Raw genomic sequence first — 26,788 nt, 5'->3', positions numbered from 1 at the left:
GCTGCTTGGCTTGGCAGCACCCATTTAACAAGAACAGTTAAAGACAGACGTGTCTTATTCCAAGCAGTGAAGAACTGCTGCAGGAGACCAGATGTGCACATAATTAAGGCCAGTCCTGAAAGCCTGATGCTGGAAGGAATTACTGACATGGACTATGCTGTTGTTGCAGGCTGTCAGACGAGCCTTGCAGGGACTGTGTGTGCTGTAAGCCTTCAAAATAGTTCATGTTTCTGCTTTGTGAAGCAGCAGAATAATGAGGTTCTGATCTAATTCCCCACTGTACCTACTTTTACAGAAATCATAGCTGGCTTATCAAAGGATGTGTGTACTCTATAAGGCAAAACCAGATCTAAGACAAAAATGAACAGTCCCAAACCACTGGTCACTTTTAACCCCTTCTAAGTCTTAACATCTCCTAAAGGGAAACCAAGTCTCTCTGAAACCATCTATCTGTGGCATTGCAGAAAAATTAAAAAAGGCTTTTGCAGCAGTAAATGCTGATCTACACCACAGTCTGCATTCATACTCCAGTGAACTCATTCGTGCCTTGTCAGACCACGTCACCTCAAGATCAGCATATTTAAAGGTGACCTGACTTTTCCTTCCACGCTTGCCTGTCTATTCCTACTAGAATTTCAGCAATTCCACATGAGCCTGCATCTCAGCCTGCCTCTCCTCCTCAGAAAGATATTTGGGAAGGTGGGAAGTATCAGGAAAGTCGTATGAACAATTAAGCGTGTGAATTCAAGACCTTGCTTTAAGGCGGCCGAATAGTTTCTATTAAAATGGTGGAGCATTCTAGAAAATAAGAGATGTCACTAGCAAGGTTTTCTAGCAGACTGTAAAACTAGATTTTCAAAGGAAGGTGAGCATAATTGCATGTGAACATGATTATGTCCCAGTGAAACACAGTCTGCGTCCCGGGGTTAATACATGTGCATAATTGTGCACCTAACTTGTCACGTAGCTAGCACATTTATTTCCCACATTCACAAGGCCTTTCTGTGTATAAACCACACGCTCACAAATCTCTGCCAAAGGTATCTTCCATTATAAATCTGGTCCCGAGCAACCAGGTTTTTAAACCAATAATTTAAACCTCACAAATTGATTCCACGGTGGGTAATAACGTTACCCTCATTTCACTACCAGCAGTACAAAACCCCCCAGCACAAGCAGGGAAAAGCGGAGCGCTGCGGACACAGCTTGCAAACGCAGAGCATCAGCTGGGCTTGGCCAGCTGCTGAGGAAGAAACCGATAATGAAGCCTCTGTGAAACAGCTCCCAGGAACACCACCACATATTTTCCCCAGGCTTTAGCAGCCAAATAATGACTGTCTCGAATGCAACAGCAGAAAAGCTTTATCTGATGAGTGACCATGCCAAAGACTACAGCTTAATTGTAGCATATTATTCTCTTTCCCACACCCCCACAATATCCCATATTGCTTTCTGGCTGCAGTGAAGTAATTAGACCACGATTACGGCATGCTTTAGAGCATATAGAAATGAAAGCTGTCTTTGTGAAGTGTTTTCCAGCTCTGACACAACTACTCCTGATAGCTTTGCTGTTCCTGGAACTAGATGCTATTTCATATTAAACACAGCCTGTTCATAATTGCACGTTGCTGTTTATGTAATTCTACCATGCCAAGTCCCCTTTCAGTCTTTGCAGTGCCACAACATTTTGAGCGACCCTTTTGCAGACTCAGGTAATAATAATGGAAACGGGGAAATTCCCCCAAGCCTGGGAAGTGGGCGCACACAGAGATTGCCTCTGTCATCTGACCTAAAAGACCTCTAAAATCCATAGCAATTGCACTTGTTCTCAAACTGGTGTTTGAATCCGGCCCATGAAACACAATGGATAGAAAGTACTTTTCCAGAGGCTACTTTCAATTTCCAAAAGACCCTGAACTTATAAAGATATAGAAGATTGCAAAATATGCAGCAGCAAAACACAACGCTCTGATTATCCCCAATGAAATGCTGCTGAAGAAGTTATTTTCTAAAAAAACCAAGACTCCTACTTAGAGTGGGATTCAACTTCTGTGTGTTTACATCTCTAAAAACAGGCTTCTCTGCACCCAGATGCTATCTGCGCGATCCCACCTGAGAGACCTCACCTCAGTTCTCATCACAGGGGAAGACTAAATGACTTCCACTGATACTTAACTTTTAGATTGCTAAAATTTTAGTACTTACAGTGAGATTAATTCTGCCTAAACTGGTAAATTAATTTAAAAAATGCTTTGTATCCAACTGTTAGGACATTACAGCCTTTTAATGCGCCTTGAGTGAGATCCCCCGCAAAATGAGGCACACTAGAATCATTCCAATTTTGAAAAACCTAATCAAAAGAATTTTAAATCTAAAAATCCCATCTTACTGAGCATCAACACTAGCATATAATCTATAGATATAAAAGTCTGGAAGACAGGAGTGTTCCAGGGAAGGTAAGTGATGGTCCTTGGAGGTAGAGCACAAATGACATCAGAAGGGCCTGTTATATTTATGATTAAATAAACTTGAAGCAAAAGGAATTAGTGAGAACTGAGCTGTGTAATATCCCACAGCAAGAGAGGCAGCAGTCAGTCATTTAACTTAGCAACAGACCAATTTTAAGAAAAGTGTCCATCCGCTGATGTTCTTTGTAAAGGTGAAGAGCTATTTCAAGCTCCCATTTCTCGTTATTCACTCTAATTGATTGCATAAAGTGATTTTTAACTTCTTAGCATTTTTATTTCATTAGGAATGTCAACTTTTCTTAACTATTTGGTGGCTATATGTAGAGCCGCCTTCATCTCTGGAGACAGTCCCTGTCCTGAAGAGTTTACATTTTATCTATATAAGACCAAGGCAGCACGTGAGAGAATCCCTGTGTAAATAACTTCCTTTTCATGAAAAAAAAAGCCCAAGACAGAGAAGGATTTGCCGGTTTCTGAAGAGCGCTTTGGCAGAGATGAGAACTGATCCCAGATACCCGGTGTCCCCAGCCAGTGCCGCATCTACATGATCTTCCTTTTCTCCTTCGAGTTGGAAGCACAGCCGTGTGGTCCTTGAGGGGAGGTGCTGCCTTAACTTCAGTCATCTAAAAATAATCTAAACTGGCTGCCTGTATGCTCTGCATGGTCAGTAAAGACTAACTTCTATGGAGAGAGGGGTACCTTCAAAGGTAGAGGAGACTAGTTTTGACCTTCAAAGCTCATCATACCTAGTCTCCTCTTACAGACCAGTGAACTTTCAGACACCTGGAATTAGGAGAGGAGACATCTGTAAATCATGGATGAAAGGAGGGGAGGTTCATGTGTGGTGACCCTCTGGGAAAGGCGATATACAACAGACACAGTTTGAATTCTTGTCTTCAGATGCACTGCTTGGAGTTGACTTTCTTGGTTGACACATCAGAACAGAAACATCGCTAAGCCTTTGCGTGGTGGGAGCAGCACTGACAAACCAGGTCTTTTCATGGCCTCACGTTGTTGCACCATTTCATTGCAATTTCCCCCCGAGACTAGCATTATCAGGTCATTCTGTCCTTTCAACTGGAAGCAGAGCTGGGGCAAATGACAACACCACTTGCTTGTGGCAGTCCAGAATATCCTGCGGTTTCACCTCCCCACCGAAGCACTGGTGCTGCCCCGCTTGCCAGCTGGAGCAGCATGGCGTACCGAGGCAAAATAAACCCAACTCTTTCCTGCCCCCCACACCAATGTCCTGGCACGTGGTGCATTTTATCCTCCTGCTTTCCTGCTGTAGAGAGGGAAATACAAAGCTCAGGGATTGATCCCAATGGACTGAGGCAGTAGAAGGTAATTAGAGGTCCTGTGGGAATGATCTACGAGCTGGGTTCCCCCCACGCACACCCAAACCCCTCACTCCCTCATCATGACACACAGCAAATACGATTATAAGATCTAATGAACTGCAACTAATGTAATTCTGAAAGTCTTCACAGCTAATGAAAACCAGGTCTTCCCCTCCTCGATTTAATTGAGATGTTTGGTTCATACTCTCTGGAAAAGAAACCCTCCATAAAGCTATGTATGGATACTGCATTTACATATCCAGCAAATGCAGTTGCCTGTCACAGTTTTGGGCTCTTTCTCCTGACTGCTGGATATTTTACAGTAGGAAACCATCTGTGAAGGGAAATGGACTTCAGAAAATAAATACTTTCCCATGTTGTTTCAAGGGAAATCTCCAGCCTGAATGTCATCTACTAACTACCGCTCTGCATCTGAACTTGGGATAAACAGAACATTTCCTCAACATGAATAAATCATGATCCCTAATAAAAATACACGCCTCTTGCACCTAAGTAAGAATCAGAAGACAGAATTTGGCCTGTAGCTTGTAAACTTGAATTTGTTGAATAACAAATGACTAAAAAAAAATAAAAATCCTTTTTTCCCCTTCCTCCAGTCTGTTCTTTTTGCTGCCTGTTGGCATCAGTTTTTCTGCAATTTAAGCATCACTAATGCTGCGAGACTTCCCCTGCCTCTGTGCTTTCCCATGTTACTATCATTGGCACTATTTTAGCAGGAAGCGCTACAGTATGGGTAGCACTGCAGAGAGAAGGATAAATACATCATGCCTGCTGCAAGAAGCTTTGCTACTACTTTCAGTTAAGAGCTGCCAAAGCATGATGACAGAGAAGCAATTACTGGTAGGCAGGACAAGAGGAGCATCACATCGCTTCACACGATCAATAACCAGCCTGGCTTTTCTTCTTCCAGGTTTTGGTTTTGTGTTGACCCGAATCATTACTTTTTCATCATGGAACTTGGTCCTGTTAAGGTTTTGAAGGAGAAGAGTAAGACTGGAATTTGATGAAAACCCGTACTGGATACAGGATACCTGCTGTCCAGGGACAGGAGAGACAGTCAAAACAGATCAGGTAAGAAGAAGAACAGTCTTATACCGGTGATGTATGAGGGGAAGAGCAGACAGCAAGCTCAAAACCTGTGTACAACTGGTCAGCAGTAAGCACGTCTCATTCACACAGCAGCTGAGGAGAGTCTGTCAGCTGTGCAGATGTGACCATGGACACGCACCAGAGGCTTGAGCCCATGTCCATGTCCATGCACACCACAAAGGCAGCTACTGCCTGCACTCCTGCACAGCCAGGAAGCCTCCACCTCTGTCGTCTTGCCTTCTGATACCTTCTACCCACCTTCTGCCACCCACGGAGCCTCATTCCTCCTTCCACAGCTGCCTCCTCCTCCTTTCTGGAGGCCACACTGGTGTTGCCACAGCTCACCTCTGCCTCACGGCTCCAGGAGCTGCCATCACTTCTCCACCCACCTCGAGGCTTGGTCCTTCTAGCAGGGCACCGTCACCCTTGCCATTAGTTGACTATTTCTCACCTCGGGCAACATTTTTGTTTTAGCACTTCTTCCCCCTGAATTATTTTTCTATAATAATATACGAATCAAACATACTCACACAAACTCCTTATAAAATTACCAGCACTGATATCAACATCTATTGATTACTTTGGTTATGGCCTATTAATATTAGGATGCCCAAGTAGTGAGCAAAGGCAGGGCATGTCAGAAATACAAAGGGCAGATGACAAGAAATACATGAAAACACTCTCTCAGGAAGAGAATGAAATGATAGGAATGAAGTAATAGGACTGCTTACCTAAAATGTGATAAATAACATTAAGTAACATACAAGACACAAACACATACATGATAATGAGATGTCAGCTCAAGAATGTATACAGCTACAAAACGCTTCCCCGTCCCCCCAGCAATGTCAACAGCTAGTTATCTTTTACAATTTACCATTACATCACTGTTATAATACCCTCTTCAGGTCTGATTTTCCTTCACCAAGCAGCCTGGATTTCATCTGCTTTCTCTTTATTCTTTGAGAAATTTGCCATGCTCAGGCCTGCTGTAATACCCTCCTGAACGTGGCTCATTTTAAAGGATAACCTAACACTATATGGTGAACGAACCTCTTCTTATCCTTTTCCATTGCTTAGGGAGACAGTTTTATTGTAAAGCAATCAGATTCTGCAGAAGGGAACAGTTTAATGGGACAGTTTTCAAAGAAACCGTTCACAAATCAAGAGGGTGACCATTAGTTATTGAAAGCTGAAACACAGGTTAATTTGATGGCAGCAATAGTAAATTAATTTTTCCTTTTGTTGAAAGATTTTCTCAACTACTATGAACAGCTGGCTAACGGCCTGAAGAGCAGAGGTAATACAGCTCTGCATTTACTTAGATGCAATATCAAATTGATGTGCTAAATTCAGAAAAACAACCGCACCATCCTTTTAGAGAACCCTTTTTGAATTTTCAACTGACTTGTAACACATCACTGTAGGCCTTAGTTTGGGGCAGCTGCTAAACTACTTGTTTGCTGTGTATTTCCATGAGTTATTCAACTAACAAGAGAAACACAAGACTGAGTTTGGCTGGAAGAAAGCAAAAACAACAGAAAGACTCATCACTCTCTTTACCCCAGTTTCACAAGTCTAAAAATAGCAGATGGGAGTGTGGGCAAGAATGAGAACCAGATTGGTGAGGGAGAATTTATTCTTAGAAAATCCCTCATTTTGGAATGGTTACACACAGGCATGCACTGACCCAAATAGATCATGGCTCCTATCATTCCCTCATGCACGCAAAGTAATAAAATGCTGACGTACACCAAAAAGGTTTGGGGCAAAAAAAGCAAGAAAAATCTGCACAGAAACTGCCAGAAAAAGAAAAAGCATAGCAGTTGGTACACAACTGTTAATAGGCAAAGACATTACTGCTGGCAAATGCAGGTGAAGCAAAGGCAAGGAAAAGGCAAAATGATGGAAAACTCAAAGGTCAGCCTAAATGGATGGAGAAAACAAGCCAGTTACCGTAGAGTACCTACTGCTGTCTCAGAAGGACAGTCACTTGACCCACTTCAGGAGACCAAATTTATTCCACTGTGCTGGTGCTGCCCAGTGATCAAGCCTCAGAGCCACTGATTTCCCCTGATGCAGGTTTCTGGCTTGGCTTGATTGCCCACATTGCTGTTCTGTGGCTCTGCGGATGAGACTGGAGGATTGGGAGACCCTGCGTCAAATCCCCAGTGCATCTCACCAGCTGAGCTGCAGACCACAGCAGAGCAGAAACATGGGCAGCAGCTACAGTTTTCTCTCCCTTCTGCCTCTCAGCCCTTCCATAGTTTTTTCATTTTCTGCCAACAAAGTCCCAGGCAGCACTGCAGGCTCAGTGAAACATCACACGTGTGACATGATCGGTGGGAGTCAGCCACCCATCATGAGATGCATGAGATGCCCAAGTGTGTCTATGTGTGAATGATGTGTCTGAGCCTCCTGGATTCCCACGGGCTACCAGGCAACGGAGCCTGGCAAGGGATGCAGCTGACCAGCCCACAGGGATGCCATTTAGTTGCCTAAACACAGGCAGCTAGGACCACTTGAGTTGCCTGAGGACATCCAAGCTATCTGAATGTCTATGCAGATATGTCCACGGAGATGGACAACTTGATGCAGGAAGTGCAGGAGATTTGTGTCCTTCTGGAGCGGCAGCTGGAGGCCAAGGGGCACAGCCTATGGCATTTAAAATGGCATTCAAAGCCCTCTCTTTAGGCAAATGAAACCTGCATCTGGATGTGGTTGGCAGACGTGGCACAGGACCGCAGCATGAGAAAACTCTCATGCTTCTCAAATAGCGATTAGAGACTATGAAAAATGTCCCAGGGCATCTCAAACGGCACCAGCTGCTTCTGGGTGGGCAGCTGAAGGGGGACCTAATCTCCACGGACTGTAATGGGGCCTGAAGGTGCCTTGCAGGTACTTGCCTAAATTTAGGAGTTTTCATGTGCAGTTGAATCTCACAGCAGTAACATCATGCTTAACTGTTACATAGATACAAGCATCTTCCTCTACAATCATTTTCTACACAAGGGATGAACGCTCTTAGCACTAAATCCTCCTCAGAAAGCCGTAAGGATTTATGCAGGCATAAAACATTTTAGTCTAATGTCAAAAGAACACTTTTCTCCAAGTAGAGCAATGCCAGAGCATCACACACCTTCCAGCTGGCAGGACAAAAAATGAATGTCCAGATTTCCAGAAACGTTTACTACCACAGACCATACAATGTTTAATTATCTGACGGTGCTTAGGACTCCGGGTAGAGAAGAAGGAAATAAAACCACATGAATCTAGTCATCGTATGAATATTTAAGACCCCTCCGCTGGAGCATCAACATGTGGGCTCATATCAACATTGTGTTAAACATTCCTGTGCAGCTACAGAATGCATGTGTAAGCATAAGATTAGCAAACAACCATCAGAAGACCCATATTCAGAAAAAAAAAAGTTCTTCTCCCTTCATGAACATTTTTAAAGAAAGTGTTCATTTCCCTGTAATTCTTCCCCATTAAAATTTTATGTTACTGCAAAAAGATAGGTATGCAGGGAACTTCTGGCCCAATTCTGTTCCCAGTCGCTCTCGTATAATAACCGCAGGCGGAACGGTGTCCCTTCTGTGGAATTGGGTGCAACTCTAGGTTTCTTTTTATTTAATGCATCGTTAACATACACATCTACACACTAAAATATTAAACCTGCATTACAGGCAACCATTTGCCCAACTAATTTACATAAACGTAGAAAAAATAATAAAGCCTTTTATTAGCCAGTTAAAGAGACCAGCAACATTTATAAAGTTACAAGAAAATGCAGAGACCTTAAGAAAAATACACAAGCATTCTTGCTGCAACAGAAAATTTCCAGGAATATCAAAACCTGTAAGTCAAGTCATGGACATCTTTTGTAGGCTATTCTTGCTTTGTCTTTAATACTGGTGTGCTGCTATGAATAAAATAACTAAGTGTCCTGCAGTTAGTGCTAAGCATTAGTTACTATTTTGTGAAAGTAAGTTGAAAATTAAATGTTAGCCTTCAGTGTAAATCTGCCGAGATTTAGTCTCTTCCCAGAGTAAATCTATTATACTTCAGTAAATAGATGGGATATAAATAAAGTAGGAGCTCTGCAGAGTTTAAAACGGGAATTGCCACTGTATTAACAGGCTTATGGCAATGTTACTTAGAAGTGTTTGTTTTAAAGTCTCAGCAGGTTTGTCCTGATGCCTATTGTGTAAAACCATCTGCCGAACAGACAGAATCGATCTCTGAGTGTGTCCTGCTTGGTTTGTAAATTTACCTACTGTGACTAAGTACATAACTCATTATTAAAAACAGTCAGACCTGGTCTTTCCTGAGGGTAAACTAATGTTTCTCATAGTCCTTAAAAAAAACACACACAAGAGATGAGGAATAGGTAAGGCATTTAAAAAAGAGCCGTTATTTGAAAGGCTTACTCCCATGGCCTGAATCAACATGCAAACGTGGACTCCCAGTCATCTTCACAAGATAATTATAATTCATAATTGGCACTTCTAAGGCATTTTCACAGAGCTGTGCAAATATTGACTAATTAGCCACACCAGAATCCCATGGGGTAGGTGAGCAGCTACACTAACCCCCTTTCGTATCTGAGCAAATTGCTGAGGAGAAAAACCCCGACCCTCGGCCACTGAAGGGGCTGAGAAGGTGGGGACGTTTCCAGCCCCATGCCCCTCGCCCAGCCCGTGTTGCTCCCACAGCCAGCGTTACCTGCTCCTCTCTTCCGGAGAGCAGACGAGATGAGCTCTATTTTATCAGGGCTCTGCAAATAGTGGCCAAACCTCAGTTCGTTATCCAAAGTCCTGTTAAACAAAAGGTCTAGATATTCAAATGTCAAAATAAAGCCTGAGGATTTGATACAAGTACATGCAGTATTTACATGAGGATGGTAGCCTCTTCTGCTGAGGAACACTCAAACAATGATATACTGCACAATTATGGCTTATTCCCAGAAACAAAATATTACACAGGTACTTGTAGCTAAATAGTAGAAAAAGAGCTCTATGTGTATGGAGTAAGACACTCCTTTACTTAAAACTCAGAGAAATCTTATTATCCACTGTGTACCCACAGTGAAGGGTGAAGAAAGCATGGAAGTCCTGACAGAGCTTCCAAGAGGCTCTGCCTTCATCATGTAATAAAACACAAAAGACAAACTTAATGTCATTAGCTTAGAAGAAGGGTCTAAAATGGAGTGAAGATCCTTGGAGGCCACAGCATCTAGAAAGTCAAATACACCACTGAATATTGCCTCCATTAAATCCAGCTTTTCAATTAAATTGCCCTTAGGAAAGCAATGATTAGTCATTAGTGTCTCAAGTTTTCTAGTTTAAACCAGAAAACACTAATGATGGCTTTATTCCAGAGCTTTGTTGTTAATCACCACATTCAGAGGTGACAAACAGGTCTTTTCCAAATAATTGTATTATCACAAGCTTACAATGTATACAATATACACAATATGAATCTTTTTTATTTGGTGTAATCCTGCTTTGTCTAGTGAAGCCATTGGTTATAGTTGTGTCTAATTTCAGCTACAATCTCTTTAGGGCAAAGATTGTGTCCCTGTGGTTTTGTAAAGCCTCATTCACAGTTATAATGGCATATAAATTAAATAAATAAGGAACTGTGGGAATTTATTTTCTGTTTATCAGGAATTCACAAGTGAGGATTTACATATTTTTAAATGGATTTTATTAAGATAGTATCTTCCAGAGATCTGGTTCACTTCTGTTGCTTAGAAATTGGGAAATGGCTTTTAATTTAACTGCGGCAACTATCTAGGTAAAAATAATAACAGGCCAAATCAAGTTAGTGTGGTGACTGGTTGAATACCATATCGAGTGTAATTCCACTCCGAAGCTCGCTCTTCAGCCTGCTTCATGTGTAACTACTTCTGAGACAAGGTTTCCATCCCTGGTATAGAGTATTAACATGATGGTATTTTAACTACTGCTTTAGTTATCTACTCTGAGCAAGGCTAGACAAAACAAATAGTAGGAATAGAGCAGAACTGGATGCTCTAGTGAGCAAAATTAACCAAAAAACGCCCAAATCAAAGGAGTACAGATTAGGTGGCTTGGGCTGCAATATGATAAAAGGGCAGAAAGGGCTTCTGTGCTCAGAAGGTTTATATTGGTGGAAAAAATGGAGAAACAGTCCAACAAAAATTACTAACATTTTCTAAATTTGGCACTCCTGGCCACTCGGCCCCCACAGGCTGGAGCAGGGACCGGGGGATCATGGCCACAGCCAAAAACATGCTGTCAGTACTAAGACAGGAGGGTCATAAGCCAAAGCAAGTCTATAATAAAGCCCCATATGCCACACTTTTTTGGTGCACACATTTTTTTCCTCTGTAGGAGGAAGAGAGAAAAAAAAGCAGCAATTTTTATCTCTCTATATAGAAATATGTTCACGAAAACAAGCGTTCAGCCTGCTCTGAGGCTTTGATGAGCAGCTCAAAGGACCTCAGGAGACTGCTGGGCTCTTACGCTTGGAGCTGGCAAGTTAGTGGAAACACAGGGCAACTTGGGTCTGTAAGAATAAAGGGTGAAGACTGGGGCGAGTGCCTCTTTTCAGGTACACCAGTGTTCATCTACAGTAGGTAAAACACAGCAATACTGGTAAAATGAGTCAGCTGTGTTATTAGAAATGTTAATTGTCCTGGCTAGCCTTCTGCCCTTAGCGACCTGCAACTTCACGTGCCTGTAAGGTGAGAGGTCTGGTCCCTACGGCTGGAGCGTGTAATTACAGATGGACATTCCCCATCCTTCAAGATGCCAAGCCCAACTCGTCGAACTCATAATTTTTCTCATTTTTCTTTTTGGTTAACAAAACTAAAACGTGTAAAGGGAACAGCATGTGAGGTCAACTCTGGACACTAGGATAGAAAATGCATCCATTTGCACAGAGTTAATAACATGTCCTAAAATGGCCATTCACCCTCAAAAGACATTAGCATGTAATAGCAGCTGCTCATCCTCTGAGTGCAGACGAGTGTTGGAAAGAGGTGCTGAGAGACTTCATCCTAGAATTACATGTCACTGATTTAAGCATTATGTGAGGAAATTATTTTAATTGCCTGTATCAGTCTGGGACTGAAATGGTCCTATATTGGTCGCCGTCTTGGTAGGAGTGGTGCAAATGCCTTTCTCTGGTCAGGGTGTTGTTTGAGAAGAACAGGTACATACCTGAATGTCTACAAAGCCTCACCACAAAATAAAATGAAAGAAAATCGCCCCAATAAAATAGCTTTGCAAAATATTAGCTAGTAATGATAGTTTTTGACCACAAGCCTTACATACGAAGATGCGATTTCTTGCAAGTATGAGCACTGAAAGAGCAAGAATTGTTATTTTCAAGATAAATGTTACAGTTCAAATGTCACAGACCATATTAAAGGCATTCACAATTGTCTCTGGGATTTAAAGAGAGGGAAAAAAAAAAAAAAAGACTTACACTGTCGTAGAAAGGTTGGTGGTGATCAGAGTGCTAATGACCATGAGAGAAACACGAGATTTTTTTTTTTAAGCATCATTATCTAGTGGCCTTGAGTGCTAATCAAAACAAGAACTATAATGCCTGCTTTAATGGGGTTTGTCTCAGTAATGCTCCTAAATGGAATAAAGTACATTAAACCCAGACAAGCTATGAAGAGAGATAAATGGCAAAACAATACACTGAAAACCTAAAGATTCTTTTAATCTACTATTAACTGAGTTACCATCCATGGCATTCAGAGTTAACTGTGGTTTTGTAATCCATTTGCTGAATTGTACAACTAAAATAGAAATGTTGCTGTCCTTCTGTTTAAAACAACAGATTAAATAAGGCCCAAATTAACCTCCACAATGGCTGGTTTGGCAAATGCTGTACTAGACCAGGCTGCATATCTATTTTCTTCCTTAAAAACAAGGAAAGCAGCTCCCCTGGAGTTTTTTCCTGAAGTAAATAGAGGGAATCTGTCCCCACCGAGGTAGTCCTGCACACAGGCTGAGCCTCTGCACATCACAAGAAGGATGCTCCAGCAGACCAAGGACCTCACACGCTCCCTCACCGACCACTGCCATTCCCCACGGCAGCAATGCTGCAGGGACAGACGCCAACTGATCTCAGTAGGCTTCCGATCGTCCTCTTAATGTTTACGGGAAGGGGCACTGAATGCCAGGAAGATTAATTCATTGCCATTGTCCTTCTCCTCCTTGTTCCTTTGGCTTTGCTCATCTCTCCTCTGCCTACGCTGGCCCAATGCATAGCCACGCTGAACTTCTTCAGCTTGATACCCCAGAAGATCACTTACATTTCGATCCCTCAAAAGCAATTAAACAGGTTTTCTCATGTATCTGTTTTGCTGTACCTCTCACACTGAGATGGGAGGATCCTCAGCAGCTGATGGGGGAACGCAGACTACAGGATTTTGGGCAGATCCTGCAGGAGGAGGTGACAATTTACAGATAAAATGACAGCCAAGGTATAGAGGTAGTGATACTTTTATGTTCATTTAGAGGCAAGAGTGAAATGTTGCCAGGGGTCCAGTCTTGGAAAGATGGATTAGCTCTTTGTTCACGGTGCACACAAAATGTAGGATCATGCACTTTATCTTGAGGAAATTTTCAATAAAAGTCTTTAAAACCTGAAGCTGTAGCTTAGGGAACATATAACTCATTCTGTAATTAATGGGTTCCCCCCAGTATTATAGAGAAAAAATTCCTATGGTTTGTATTGCTTTTGTAAAACGGTTGCTCTCCTGCTCTCAAGGGACTGTGAAAGGTCAGTGGTGTTGAATATACATGATTTATAAAGTACTCTGGGATGAGAGGTGCTGTGTAAATGTAAAATATTATTAGACCACACTCTCCTTAATTGACATACACTGAAATGGAACTGGCTGTGCCACAAGAGCAGAACTGAGAAGCCAAGTAAGTCTGATGATAGCGGATTGTCTAAGGCTACTGACAGTGTATGACAGCGCAAGTATAAATTCATCTCACAGACAGATTTACCTAACACTGAAAGTTGTTGCTGTTCATCTGGAATAGGTGATATGTAGATATGAATTCAAAGACTGTGTTACATAGAAAGGACTACATAGGCAAAGATCACAGATTACTCTGTACCATGATGAAAAAGCAGCTTCTGAAGCAGCTGTAGGCATGGGAGCTCCCGTGTAGCCCATCCACCTTCCACAGAAACACTGCCTCACACGAGTCAGTGCTCAAGTGTACACCAGAGATGCTTGGGATGCCACGGTCTTCACGTGCTTTGCAAAGCCACCCTCAGATGGCCCTTTCGGACTCAAAATATGCATCCTAGTTATCCCTGGCTTTGATGGAGGCTTCCTAGTTCCCCTTGCAGATTTGAACCTTGAGATTTGTTCACTTACAGCTATATCCAAAGAGGCTTCCTAAGAACCAGTCTCTTACCGAACGGAGCAAGAATGAGCCAGACTGAACTAGCGGTCCCATCCCCTCTCAGGGAAGCATAAATTATGCTTTCACCCCACTTTTTGGGATCAGTTCCAGTTTCTCTCTTTCTTCTGACCACAACAGTCTATACTTTAACACTGCAATAAATCATCAGTTTGAAGTAGATTTTAAAATACTTTAACAGCTGGGGCAATGACATTATTACTCCACTTTACCGTAAATGGAAAATCTCCCATTCCCCCTCCCAAACAAAGACAGAGATTGCAGATCATATTCTGAATTCTTTTCAAAACCTAGGCCAAAAGATCTCACCAGCACAGTTTGTTCCCCTTCACATTATTATTCCCACTCTCACAGATTCTTTTATCTAATTCCCTTTCTCCCTGAAGTTTACACTGTCATTCCAAACATTTTTCAACTGCACTTCTCTTTCCTCCTCTTAAATTCCCTCTCTCTCATTGGCCATCTAAACCCCTTCTTCAAATAATGCTATTTTCTTTTAGAAAAATGATGTTGTGAGTTCAGCACTACAAAGTAGTCTGTTCCTACCTCTTCTCCTGTGCTAAAACAAGCCATTTTAGATCCTTTTTTTGGAAAAAAAAAAAAGCACAATATAGCACTTTAGCAAAAGTTCCCTTTCTCCTAAAGGAAAAAAATGAAGTTCTTGCTTTTGAATGTATTGATGTTTTCCCATGAAAATTGATACATCTGTCTGGGAGATAAGGAAGATTTTGATTATCTGTATTTGAGAGAATATTTCTATGAAGTTAATGCATAAAATGATGGATTTTCTAGCAACAGAAGTTTTATTCAAGGATAATGTCAAAGTTATTCTCACCTATGCAAAACACTTCTCATCCACACAAAACAGGCTCTTCATTTCCCCTATACTGAAAAAAATGCTATTGTATTTTTCTCTTCACTGATGACTTAAGTATTTGGTTTCTTCTACTTTGCATAATTTTTATTCTTAGTAGATCTGCTCATTTGGCTACAGCTACATTGCTGTAGTAATGGCAGACAATGACACTCTTAGGCTACACTATACATGATTAATCTGTGCTCCAACTGAAAGCATTTATCATCTGGGGGGCTACCCTTCCCATTTGTCTTTTCCCTGTGTCTCCTTTCCTAACAAGGAGAATGACAAAAATCAGTATGGGTTGTTATCCTAGGGAATGACATTTTTAGCTCTGAGGCCTATGTGTAAATGTAAATTTCCAGCTGTTAGAACAAAGAAATAGCAAATGTGAGGCAGATGTTAATATATTACCCATTGTTGGTAATACAAGCAAAAATCAACTTTAAAAAAATCCCCCAGCTATTCCAGTAATGAAAGCTTACTTGCTTGGGCATTTACATAGACCTGTGTTTACAGAAATAAGATCTAACTAGTTTCTCACAATCCATGGAGTCTAGTCAATCTGTGTTGTTTCTTCCTCTTCTGATATTAACAACCTATGGGCAAGAACATATAGCCAATGAAATAATCTCCAGATGTTTCTTCTGCTTAGCAATCTGATGAACGCCCAAAGACCATTTCGGGTGTCCACTTCGTACCATCTACTGCACGATAAAGTCAAGTGGGCTTTTATCTGGAGGATTCTGTATCCTGTGCTATAGCACTATTTTTCAGGACCGTATTCAACACCAAAAATTAAATCCCGTGTCTGGTTTCTATCAAGTACCACTTGACCATAAGTCTTCAAACACTTATGAAGCCAGTGTAGTCACAGCTAATGAGCAACCGCTCTGAGCTCCCTAAGAACTCTGCTTTCCTTTGAATCCACAACTGAAAAACCCACAGCACGTCTGTGAATGACGTAAGGCGCTTCTTGCTGTATCTAGTATCTTTGTTGCTTCTACCATCTCCTAACCCTTGGAAACTTCTGAATTAAATGTCCTGGCATGGATACTCAGAGCATACTTTACAGTTTAGATTCTCCTCCAAGGTCTCCAGCCTCTCACTAGCTCTTACCATCTCACATTGCTCATCATCTCATCTCTCTCATCTCACATCATCCCTCCATGGACCTCGGGTCCCCATGAATCCTGAAAGTCCTTCCTTCTAATGTTAATACAGCAGTGACTTCCAATTGTCTTGTGTGAGGCACATTTGTGTTTGTAATTCCTTTCACACTAGGCAATTCATTAAGGGCTCTGTTTTGATTACCAAAATGTGTGAATATAATTTTGTGTGTCATCTATACAGGGTCACTCTTATGTCAGCTCGTTTTTGACTGTGACAGCCTTTTCCCATCCTAAAGCCAAAACAGTGTTTACATTTGCTTAGTTAAAATATTTACATTGCACATTCAAATGATGCGTTTTCCCAGTGACAGGGCTCTCTCTGGTATTTCCTCCTGTACCTACTATGCAGCGGAAACAGATGATTAAGATGAATATTCCGGGTGTCTTTAAAGAGCAGATTAAGGAAACAAGCAGCACAGCTATACTATACTAGCACTGCTGGACTTTGTAATATCCATGCAGGCTGTGTAATCTGCCTAGCACTGCATGAAAGCCTGTCTTTTAGGCCCCCAAATTGGAAGAGCTACACGATTTCCAGTCATCGTATTTCAAATAGATTCTTCATTTATTGACCATTTATTTGTTCACTCAGTGCGTGAGGTAGAGTAAAACACGACAGAGGTGGGTCCTGGGAGAGGAGGTAAGAATGCTGCTGTTGGCTGATGATCAGTCTGCCTGTGGATAAAAGCCTCGAGCGCACCATGTCTGAAGGGGTGCAGAGATGATGGGGGCTGCTACCCAGCAGGAGGAGGGAGAAGCGAAGTTGAGAAGGAAAGGTGACGCTAAAGCTGGCAGGGGAAGGCCACAAAGCGGTGGTATTTCTGGGAATCAGAAAACACACTGGACTCTCCTGTTTTAATTTAACACTTCAGAGCTGAATAAAATACTGCAAGTGATGCTGCAGAGGGACCTGCTGCACCGAGCAGTACACCAGACACACAGCAGGATCCTTTCCCCAAAGGGACTGCTTGAGGCTCGTGGGAGAGAAAGAGTACACATATAAAAGCTCACACGACAGTGACATTCAACATCATTTAAGACATATTATCATCTACACAGGAAACAGTTAATTTTGCTCACATATTTGTTACTACCGAACCATGAAGGACCACCATATGCAAGTCCTTCTGAGAAGAAATCAGATGCAGAGTGAAGCACCTTCTCACGTGGGAGCTCCGTAGCAAAGCAAAATCAGGAAGAAGAACTTAAAAACCGCGGCTCTCAGTGGGGGTATTCCTTACCTTACAGCACCGTCCACGCAGGTCTTCATACAGGCTCTCCCAGGGAGAAAGCAAAAGCTTCTGTGCTGGAAAAAACGATGAAGTGCCAGTTAAGAAGTTACCGCAAAGGCCCTGCGTGGGCTTACGTCCATCACAAACTCTGCTGCATCTTTTTGTTTACAGAAACATATACAATAGATGAAAGTTGACTGTGTAAGCAAAAGCTATCTATTTTAAATTGACCCTGCCTGCTTAGTGTCATATACTCCAGAGGAAATGGGTTATAAAAGTCACTGTATAAATGAGGCACGCAGCGTTTAGCAAACGAACTTTAAGCAGGGTCATTTTATGTGCGGGAGACGTATTTGCTCCACTTTTTTAAACTAACAGCGAATGAAACTTTGTGTTTGTTAGTTAAAACACAGCAGTAAAAGTAACAGGCTCTACACCAGTGCAAGCCAGTGTATTCACAATGATAAATGACCAATTTTGATTTAATGCAAAACCACATTTATCCACATATATTTTTATTTCCCGATAAGACTGCCTACAGTAAAGCACCCACTGAAAAACGGGTATGAATTGCAACCCCTTTAATTATTCTGGTTCCATTTTTTTGCTTGCGTATACAAGCTCTGATTTGGGATTTCCCCACTTGCTGGTACCTGACAAGCGCAAGAAAATCACTCAGATGCCCAGAATCTAATCTAGGGTCTCACTTCTCTCTCTCTTGGAAGTAATGACCATAAATATCTCTCATTTGATAGATAAAAAAAAAATAAACAGGTCTAAATATGTTTATTATTACTGTAAAGTGTCCTTCCTTACTAGCAGGTGTTGTCTGGAACACATCTCCCTGATGAGAAGGGCACGGCTAAAATGCTGATGTCCAAACGGCGGGATGCAGGGTCCAGCATCATCCCCCCAGCCCTGCTGCCCGGCCAAGGAGCCCTCTCCCTCAGCACGGAGGGGCACATGGGGAAAGCCTCTGCGGAGGGAGCAAACAGGCTCATTAGCTGCCCGCCCGGTGCCCTGGGGGGCTGCATACGGATTAGCAGGGCTGACATGCCTGCGCGAAGGGGATGCCGTAAACCCCAGGCCGAGGGCCAGGATAAACCCAGATACCGCGTTTTGAGCGAGCAGTTAGCAGCCTCACGGTTTCCCATGGATAACCGTTATCTCCTCTGGCCACCCTCGCTCGCTGGCCCGCTGTGCCCATCACCTCGCGGTTACACAGCTTGCAGCTCCCGGCCTTTGGCTGGCCGGCTAGCAAAGCCCCGCCGGTTTTGGCAGAGGGACGTCCAGCGTGATGGGCAGCGGCTGCCACAGTCACTAGCAGGATGTTCTCCAGAGTTTCTCCTACAAGGCAATGTGTTTATTCTTTGAAACAGTTGCTCTCTAAAGATTTAAACCGAACAGGAGCACAAAAGCAGCATGTGTCCTCTGGGGCTGCTAGGTGCCACTGGGCAAACAGGAGGTACAAGCTGTGTTCTCCCAAATTACACGCAACGAACGGTGCTGTGCTGGCAGTAAAGTCCTTCAGCGCACAAATTATATTCTCCTTTTTTTAACCCCTTCCTGAGAAAAAATCAATAAAAAATCCCCCAATATCTTTCAGGCGCCACTTGTGACATTAAGAGCTCCAGATCTGGAGTTGTGTCGGGGGGTCCCCACCGCAGCTGAGCCCATTCACCCCAAAAGCATGTCAGCCTGGGCACACAAAACGAACAACAGCCGCAGCTCCAAGGCATGCACTTTTCAGACCATGTTCATCATCATCCCCAAATAGCAGTACACACTCTCAAAAATGTGCTTAACAATTACAAGGGACAGACAGCAATAAGAACAGCAAAAAGGCCTGAAGAAGTGCTCAGACAAAATATACCTTTAAAACTAGAAAAATAATAGTAATTTAAAAACTACTAAAAATATCATCCAAGTAGTAAGAACACAAGAGAAATATCTGCACAACAACATAAAATCTGCTTAGCACAGTCTGTGTAATCTTAGTTATTACAAAGAGGCTGAAAAAATAAATGCAACAACGATTTTTCTTTCTGCTGAGGTGTGTGGAACAAATATTAATTTTTTACCACTGTAGAGGATGTTTTCTACCCCAGAGAGTACCTGCAGGGGGGAGGAACTGTCTCTGGTAATAGGAAGAAGTATTTACCTTGCCTAATGGCTATATGTTAATGTATTTCTATTAGCAAAATCCATTTAATATTGCATATACGTAGTAGCTTCTGGCTTAAAAAGTAAGAAAGCTGGAGAAGGAGACTAAATGCTCTTTTCTTCCTCTGATGGGAACACATACAGATTTTCTCATTAGTGGTAATGCAAACTAAGCCCACATAAAGGGGAACAGACAAACTTCAATAACCCTCAGCTGCAGCACGATGCCACCATGAAGCTTTATTCTCCTAAGGAGTACGGCGGACTTCACAACTTCTCCTCCGGTTGTATCACCCATATTTTAATTAATAACCAAACAGCAACAACCGCTACCCTGCTACTATAAAGCTAAAAACCTTACCTTCAATTAACGAGGACTCCTCGTGCCAGACCCCGTTTGCATTGTGCAGAAGACACCAGGAGAAGCTATTAGCGAGGTGCTATGAAACTCCCTCTTGTCGTTAAAGCAGCTCTAGGAGTTTCTCGACCCCTGTCCTCGGCCGCTCGCCGATTCCGTATGCGCGGCGCAGATCCCTACCTTCTCTGGCTGCCAAGCTGGCCACAGCCTGCGAACAATGCCGCCTCTGTCAGCCCGCCGAAGGAACAGTGGCACAAAGACACGCTCATGTACAGCCCCGGACTTTTTTTTTTTCTCTTCTTCTTGGAGTGCAGGCTGATGAGAACGGATGGGAGAAAAATGCTTATGTATTTGTGATTACCAAAAGCTTTGTTATGTTCAGGAGGAGTAAGACAGCGTCGGCGCAGGACGGGCACCCCAGCGCCTAGAGGGGAGATGAAATCTGCACTGGTGAGAGTGCTCCCTGCCTTGCTTCGCACATTTTTGTTTCAGATCCGTGGGTGGCTGCGTGAACAAGCAGCCGAAATAGGGAGGAGTTAAATGAAATGCAATTTATGACTTGAAGCCTTGTCTGCCTTTTCGAGAGCAGGACGGAGAGGCGAAATCGCAGCGCGATGACACAGCAGCATGCCTTACACACCCCACCTGCAGCCGCCCGCCCTCCCAAACTGGCTGGGAAACCTCCCCTCCCTCCCAAGGCATTATCCCCGGGACGGAGCACCGATGCGGTGGCTGCTCTCACACCGCTCAGAAACCACACTCCGGAGAGCCTCTGAGCATGCTGGCTGGTCGCTCCCTCCCCACAGCGTTCCCAGTTTAATTTTCAAGGAGGCACGATGCTTCACGATCTTAACGAGCAACTGTAGGCTGAGACAATGAATGACATCCTCAGCAGATGTTCACAGCTGTCACGAGGAAGAGGGGAAGACGGCAGCATCTTAAATCCCAGTTTTCTGCAAAGCTCCCCTTGTAAATGGGAGAGGCAAAGCAGAAAGCCCTTTTAAAATCAGGCGTCTCTATTTTTCTTGTTTTGAAAGGACTATCGTGTGCATGTTGCACACATTTCACGTAACTTCAGCTTTGTTTTCTTTCCTATCAGAAAACAAGAAGCAATCTGGCCCGGCTCCAGAGGAGTTGGTGATGATCCCTGCTGAATTGGAATTTTACAGTTTAACTCAAATATTCCCAAGCCAAGCTGCACGATAGATGGTAGCTGTCTCAGATTCCTCCACACTAATTATAGTTCAGATCTTAAAACACTGCAACTGAACAGAGCAGCAAGCAACAATGCGTTTTCTTCTAGAAGTGAACACCAAGGGACATACACCCTAGGGTGCAGCACAGCTATGAACTCATTCCAGGTCCCTGATGAACCATTGCAGCGCTACAATAATTTCCCATGCAATTAGTATTAATTGGTGACTTGCTGGCAATCCCCCAGGGGCCCTATCTCATCCTTTTAGTAGGTCCTACCAGGTCAGGCTTGAGGATCATCAGTGGGGCCAGGGAGCCATCACAGCTCGTTTTTGCTGTTAAATGTTGGGGGAAATGGCAAGGGTTGTCTTGAGTAAGGAACACTCACAGATATGCCACTTCCAAATTAACGCACATGAGTTTGTAACATGAGACAGCAAAATAAGAGGGAGATTTCTAGCGGGAATTTATAAACATTTTTTGAAAATAACTTGTTTCAAAGCATTTCACTGAGGCCAAACTCCCAACATCATTTTCAGGAGAAATGAGCGGCAGTGCCAGTGGACAGTAACAGCCCAGTAAGACTATGCATCTCATACTCAAAATTAAGCTGAGAAAGGAGAGCTGCAAACGAGCAACCACCTCTTCTAATTTTATTCTTTAACAACAGTTCTTAAGGAAGCTTTTTCCTTTTATCTATTAATAAGATCAAGTTATTTGTCTTAAGCCTCTTGCCAAATGGACTTAAGCAGGATCAGGATTGCTTTATATCAGCAGAGACCCATGACTCCGTGGCAGTAAACAAACTCAGATGTTCTTTGACAGAACATCGTAAATATCTAAGACATATTTCAGAGTAGCTTCCAGGGTCAGTGTCACAGCTGATGGATCTCAAATGTGATGTCTTCTTGCTCTGCAGAATTACATAAGTAATCTCAAAAATCCATACACTTCTACCCTTTAAAAAAAAAAGTGCTGGGGCAGTTTATTTAGAGTCAAAAGGATGCCCTAAATGAGAACGGCATGGAGGCCAGCCTACACACGCCATTCAATAACTAGTAAAGGATGCAACATCTAATGGTAACATATATTAGGAAATGCTTGTTGCTAGAGGCAAGCAGAATTACTTCAACTAAAACAGGTGAAGTATAATCAAGAGCAATGTCCTACAGGCCAGCTTTATTCCTCCTCCCTTTTCTGCTTCTCCTAAGTTTCTAGTCCACGTGAATCAGTGGTCCTTGGCATTACTCTTCTCGTACCATTTTCTTCCTTTACTGTGCAACGTTTGGGAACCGCAACATAGCATCAATAGGCTGCCTAATGCAAAATGCCTAACACGTGGTATACTTTGGCTTGGAGGCAGTCGAGAACATTAATGATGGTTACTTCTCTTGGAAATCTTGGGTGTGGAGCCGAGGAGAGTGCTACAGCCTGCCTGTAGCATCCCACTTCATCTCTAACAATTTTCATCTCTAAATTTTACTTAAGGGCTCATGTTTTACTTAGTGTACACAAACTCAAATGTGAAAATCGAAATTCATAGTATTTACATTGGTCAGCAGATGTATAGAGATTTATCATTTACATATATGTGGTTTATATGACATAGTTTATTGATTTTTTCCTTGGAGATCCTTCTCTCTCTGGATCTTTGATCATGATTTTTTAAAGACCTTATTGTCTTTTTCTCCCACATCTATGGCATGTAAAGATCCAGCCATTATTTTTTAGTGTCACATGAAAAATGAATACTTTCAGACTACTCTCACAATTATTTTAAAAGTACAGAAGATGAGCTCATTTTCACTGGTGTAACCTCACAGTAATTCCATTAACTTCCAGTATCTCTGGATGCACACGATCCATCTGAGATGTCCCTCACCTCTATCTCACACATCCTTAGCTCTCAAAGAGTATAAAACCACAAAGATATTGCTCAGAGCAGTTTAGATGGCAAAAGAGTTTTGTCATTCAGTGGAGGGATGGATTAAGGAACCACAGAATGAAAATTTCAGAGGAAAGATCTTTTCCGTAAAAACATGCAAGAGGAAGGAGCACAGTGCACACTCTGGCAGGGACTGTAAGGCGCAGTAGGTGTCTTTGGAGTTGCAGAAGGATTATTAGATTTCTTAGTATGCTGCTGCTCTGAAAAATCTGGTTTGCTCACAGGCTTTTACCACACACACATGTTCACACTCCTACTTTACATCTACAACTAAGAGACAGAGGGATACAACATTCAGTTTTCAGAAAACACAAGACCAAGAGTTTCCTTCTCCAGTGAAGAATGCCAAGACTTAGTCACTGCCACTCTAATACCCTGATATCAAATTCAATCTTTACAAATATAAAGCAAACATCTTTAAGCAAATTATCAACATCTCTGTCCATACAGATAAGAGTTACACTTGTAAATTATTTCTCTAAATAGGTGTTACATCAAATCTTCAACTAGTCCAAGACAGACGTGTTCAGCCTGCATCAGGTGATAATGAAGCCTCAGCCCTAGAGATCTTAGTTAAATTTGCATTAGCTGTTGATGAAAACCAATTTGCTAACACCGTTCATTCTAGACTTCCTTTAGTTACAGTTTTTCTAGTCGAACTTGTTGCTGCTATTTCTTCCTGCATTAACTTTTTAAGAGTTACTTCCACTGACAGCTTTATCTGTAGCACTGCATGGCATCGGTACATGCACCTCATCAGGCCCTTCCACCTGCCTGAGCCCAATGCTGGATGGCACCACGTTCTCTCTATCCACGGGAGATCCAGGGACTAAACACGTAATTACACTTAGTCAAGCATCACCTTTCGCTCTGGCTGGGAGCTTGTCAGTCCTGGGAAGTACTTACATATCTCCTATGCATGCTGAAGACGCGCATGCCAGGCTGCATCCACTGCTGAAGAGGGCTGTATTTCATTTTGAGCTATCTATCTTACTGAAGTGTTTTACTCGGATGAAGATGACTTGGGTTTACAGTCTGTTCTCTGCTAAAAGCTCTTGGCTAGCTCAGGTGAAGACAGAATATATGCAAGTTACAGAAGACTTATGGCCATGTGGATTTTAATTTGGCATACCTATCATGTGTCTAAATCCCCTTCTTAGAGCAGACGAGTCAAAGCCTTATAAAGGTTTAAAGTGTAGCAATACAATCTAAGTTTAATATTCTATTTTACAAGAATGCAAATAATTTTCTTAAATCTTTTTTTTATGGAAGTTGGTTTACAGCATTATAGTAATTATGAACTACTATACATTCAGCAAAGCATTTTTATAAGAACACCTAATGTCATTTGCAAATTTCTTTCTTCTCTTTCCACCTGTCGGATTAGCACTGATAATGGAACCAAAACTTTCACCTCATCTGCTTCCAGCATTTATCAAGCATTTGAGCATGGCTTTTTTGTTTCCATTTGTAGTAACCAGAATTTCCAACTGTTTTTTCACCCAAATACTTGATAGATTTGGGCTTGCTTAGTCCAGACAAGACCAAATGTATTCAATCTGCTACAGTCAAGACTAAATACTTACATATGGTTTCCTAATGCTACTCATTAGGACATGGATGGCTACAAATGGGCTTCCTTTGACTTCAGCTTGCCTTTTATTCTTCCCTGCAGCTTGCTCATTTTTATGAAAAATGAGGAAAGAAATCACATGACTAAGTTTTTGTTTTCCACTCTTCCTAATCTTCAAATTTATCCCATTTGTAAGGCCCAACTATTCTATGACAAGAGCTTTTTAGACCATTTAACAGGAGCAAAGTCTTGAATGACCAGGGATTTTCTTTTTTTGTTTAATCCTCCTCTGCATCCTCCCACTATTCCTATTTTCCACTCCTTAATTAAATTTCAGGTCAAAGCTCTTTCTAACTCACGACATTCAAATGTTTTCAGATTTGGTTAAAAAATCGTGCAAATCCATTATCCTGTATTGTCATAGCTAACCAGGAGAAACTCTCTTGAATTATTTGGATATATGGACAAGATCTGATTATCTAAATCAAATTGCTAAACTCTAAATGCACAAGGGAATATATTTTTTTTTTTTTAAAAGTCAAATCTGATTAAACTGTGCTTAAAATAATTGGCCAGACTATAAGATACTAGTGGACAGAGGTTCTGGAAATGGAAGTGACACCATGCTAATTGGCAAAACAGCCACCAGAAGATATACCACTATTTACGATTCAAGGATTTCATTTTGAGCTTATGAATGCAAGAGACAAAGAACGCCATCCTCCTGTCATTTGCTGACAAGTTGCGACAGAGCAGCTGAGAAGCAGGATACCTGTGTCACTACTTCATCACCAGCCACGACTGCTCTGCCTCCTGCCTCCTACGGCTGACTTGCATTTCCGAGTCCTGATCCTGTCAGACCTGTCTGAATTATCCCAGTTTTGCTGCCAGGAGTGGTGGCAGCATACTCAGCAAAAGCATACCAGATAAAACTGTTTGTATTCAGGAAATTGCATTATATGAAAAGTAATTATTCAATGTAATTTTCTCTGTACAAGCATTTGCACAAACTATACAAGTCCTCTTACCAGAGCTACTGCTCTGTAGAAACTGTTGGAAGCACATTTATGTATTGAATCAGTGCTAAAGCTGTCGGTAGCATTTATTTATTCATAAAACCAGGGATATACAAAAAAGAAAAAGAAACTACTCTTAGAAACTTCTATTTAAGTTGAATATATTTAAGTGAATTGAGACACTGTTTAATACTGGAGGATTTATTTCAGGAAAACCAGGATGGGATGGAGACTGTCAGCTAACAGTTCTTGGTCTCTTTATCACTGTATCCTTCACAGTGCAAACTGGTTTAAAAAGCAGGAAAAACAAGATGAACAACCTTAATCCCCTTCAAAACCTAAATATAAAGTTGGCTAATTACGTCAAACATTTCTTAATGCAACCAAGGCTGTTTGTGCTATCCTTCTAGGTACCCACAGGACAGAGCAGAGAGCTGGCTGGCTGTGCACCTGCTTCACGTGGCACTAGCCTGATATCCAGAAATACTGCCTGAAGTTTGACCTATGTTACTGGTATAAGAGAAAAAAAAAACCAGCCTAAAAAAGCTGCTGGCACCTTAAATTCATAGAGCTCTTGAAGCAGATGAACAACAGATCAGTAAGAGAAGGCATTTCCAGCTTCTTTCTGCTACTGTTGTCTTGGGATTTTATGCTTTTTGCCTGGACCCCACACTACCTGTGAGAGATCAGACCTGGTTTTATACCTCATATTATATTGTCCTTCGATACTTTGCTCTCCCATGGACATACTCGCCATGGATGGATTGGCACATATTTGAAAGCCTCACTCAAACTTGATTCACAAGGCTGGACTAAAAGAATTTAGAGAGTAATTAAAAAAGAAACTTAAAAAAGCAGCTCTCTCAAGTGTCTGATAAAGCCAGGCTCATGCAAAAGTGCTGAGAAACTGGA

The 26,788-nt window shown here is 42.1% G+C and overlaps 1 protein-coding gene across 7 annotated transcripts in view; it reads right to left on the bottom strand.

The window, feature by feature from the left end:
• PAG1 (phosphoprotein membrane anchor with glycosphingolipid microdomains 1) overlaps positions 1–26,788 on the bottom strand; it is a 115,524-nt gene that overhangs the window by 30,334 nt on the left and 58,402 nt on the right. For 4 of the 7 annotated variants that reach the window (XM_087750910.1, XM_087750955.1, XM_087750903.1 and 1 more), the window contains one exon: positions 17,637–17,701. The gene's annotated coding sequence lies outside the window, so the exon portion shown is untranslated. Of the gene's footprint in view, positions 1–17,636; positions 17,702–20,151; positions 20,686–26,788 lie in introns of those variants that run through there. The other 3 variants (XM_087750918.1, XM_087750925.1, XM_087750933.1) reach the window with 3 other exon arrangements.

This window comes from Nipponia nippon, unplaced genomic scaffold (genome assembly GCF_047370975.1).
Source record: "Nipponia nippon isolate SJK-2023a ecotype South Korea unplaced genomic scaffold, ASM4737097v1 scaffold_1, whole genome shotgun sequence".
NCBI lineage: Eukaryota > Metazoa > Chordata > Aves > Pelecaniformes > Threskiornithidae > Nipponia > Nipponia nippon.
The sequence above is the reverse complement of the archived record's forward strand: the minus strand, read 5'-3'. Positions and strand labels throughout refer to the sequence as shown.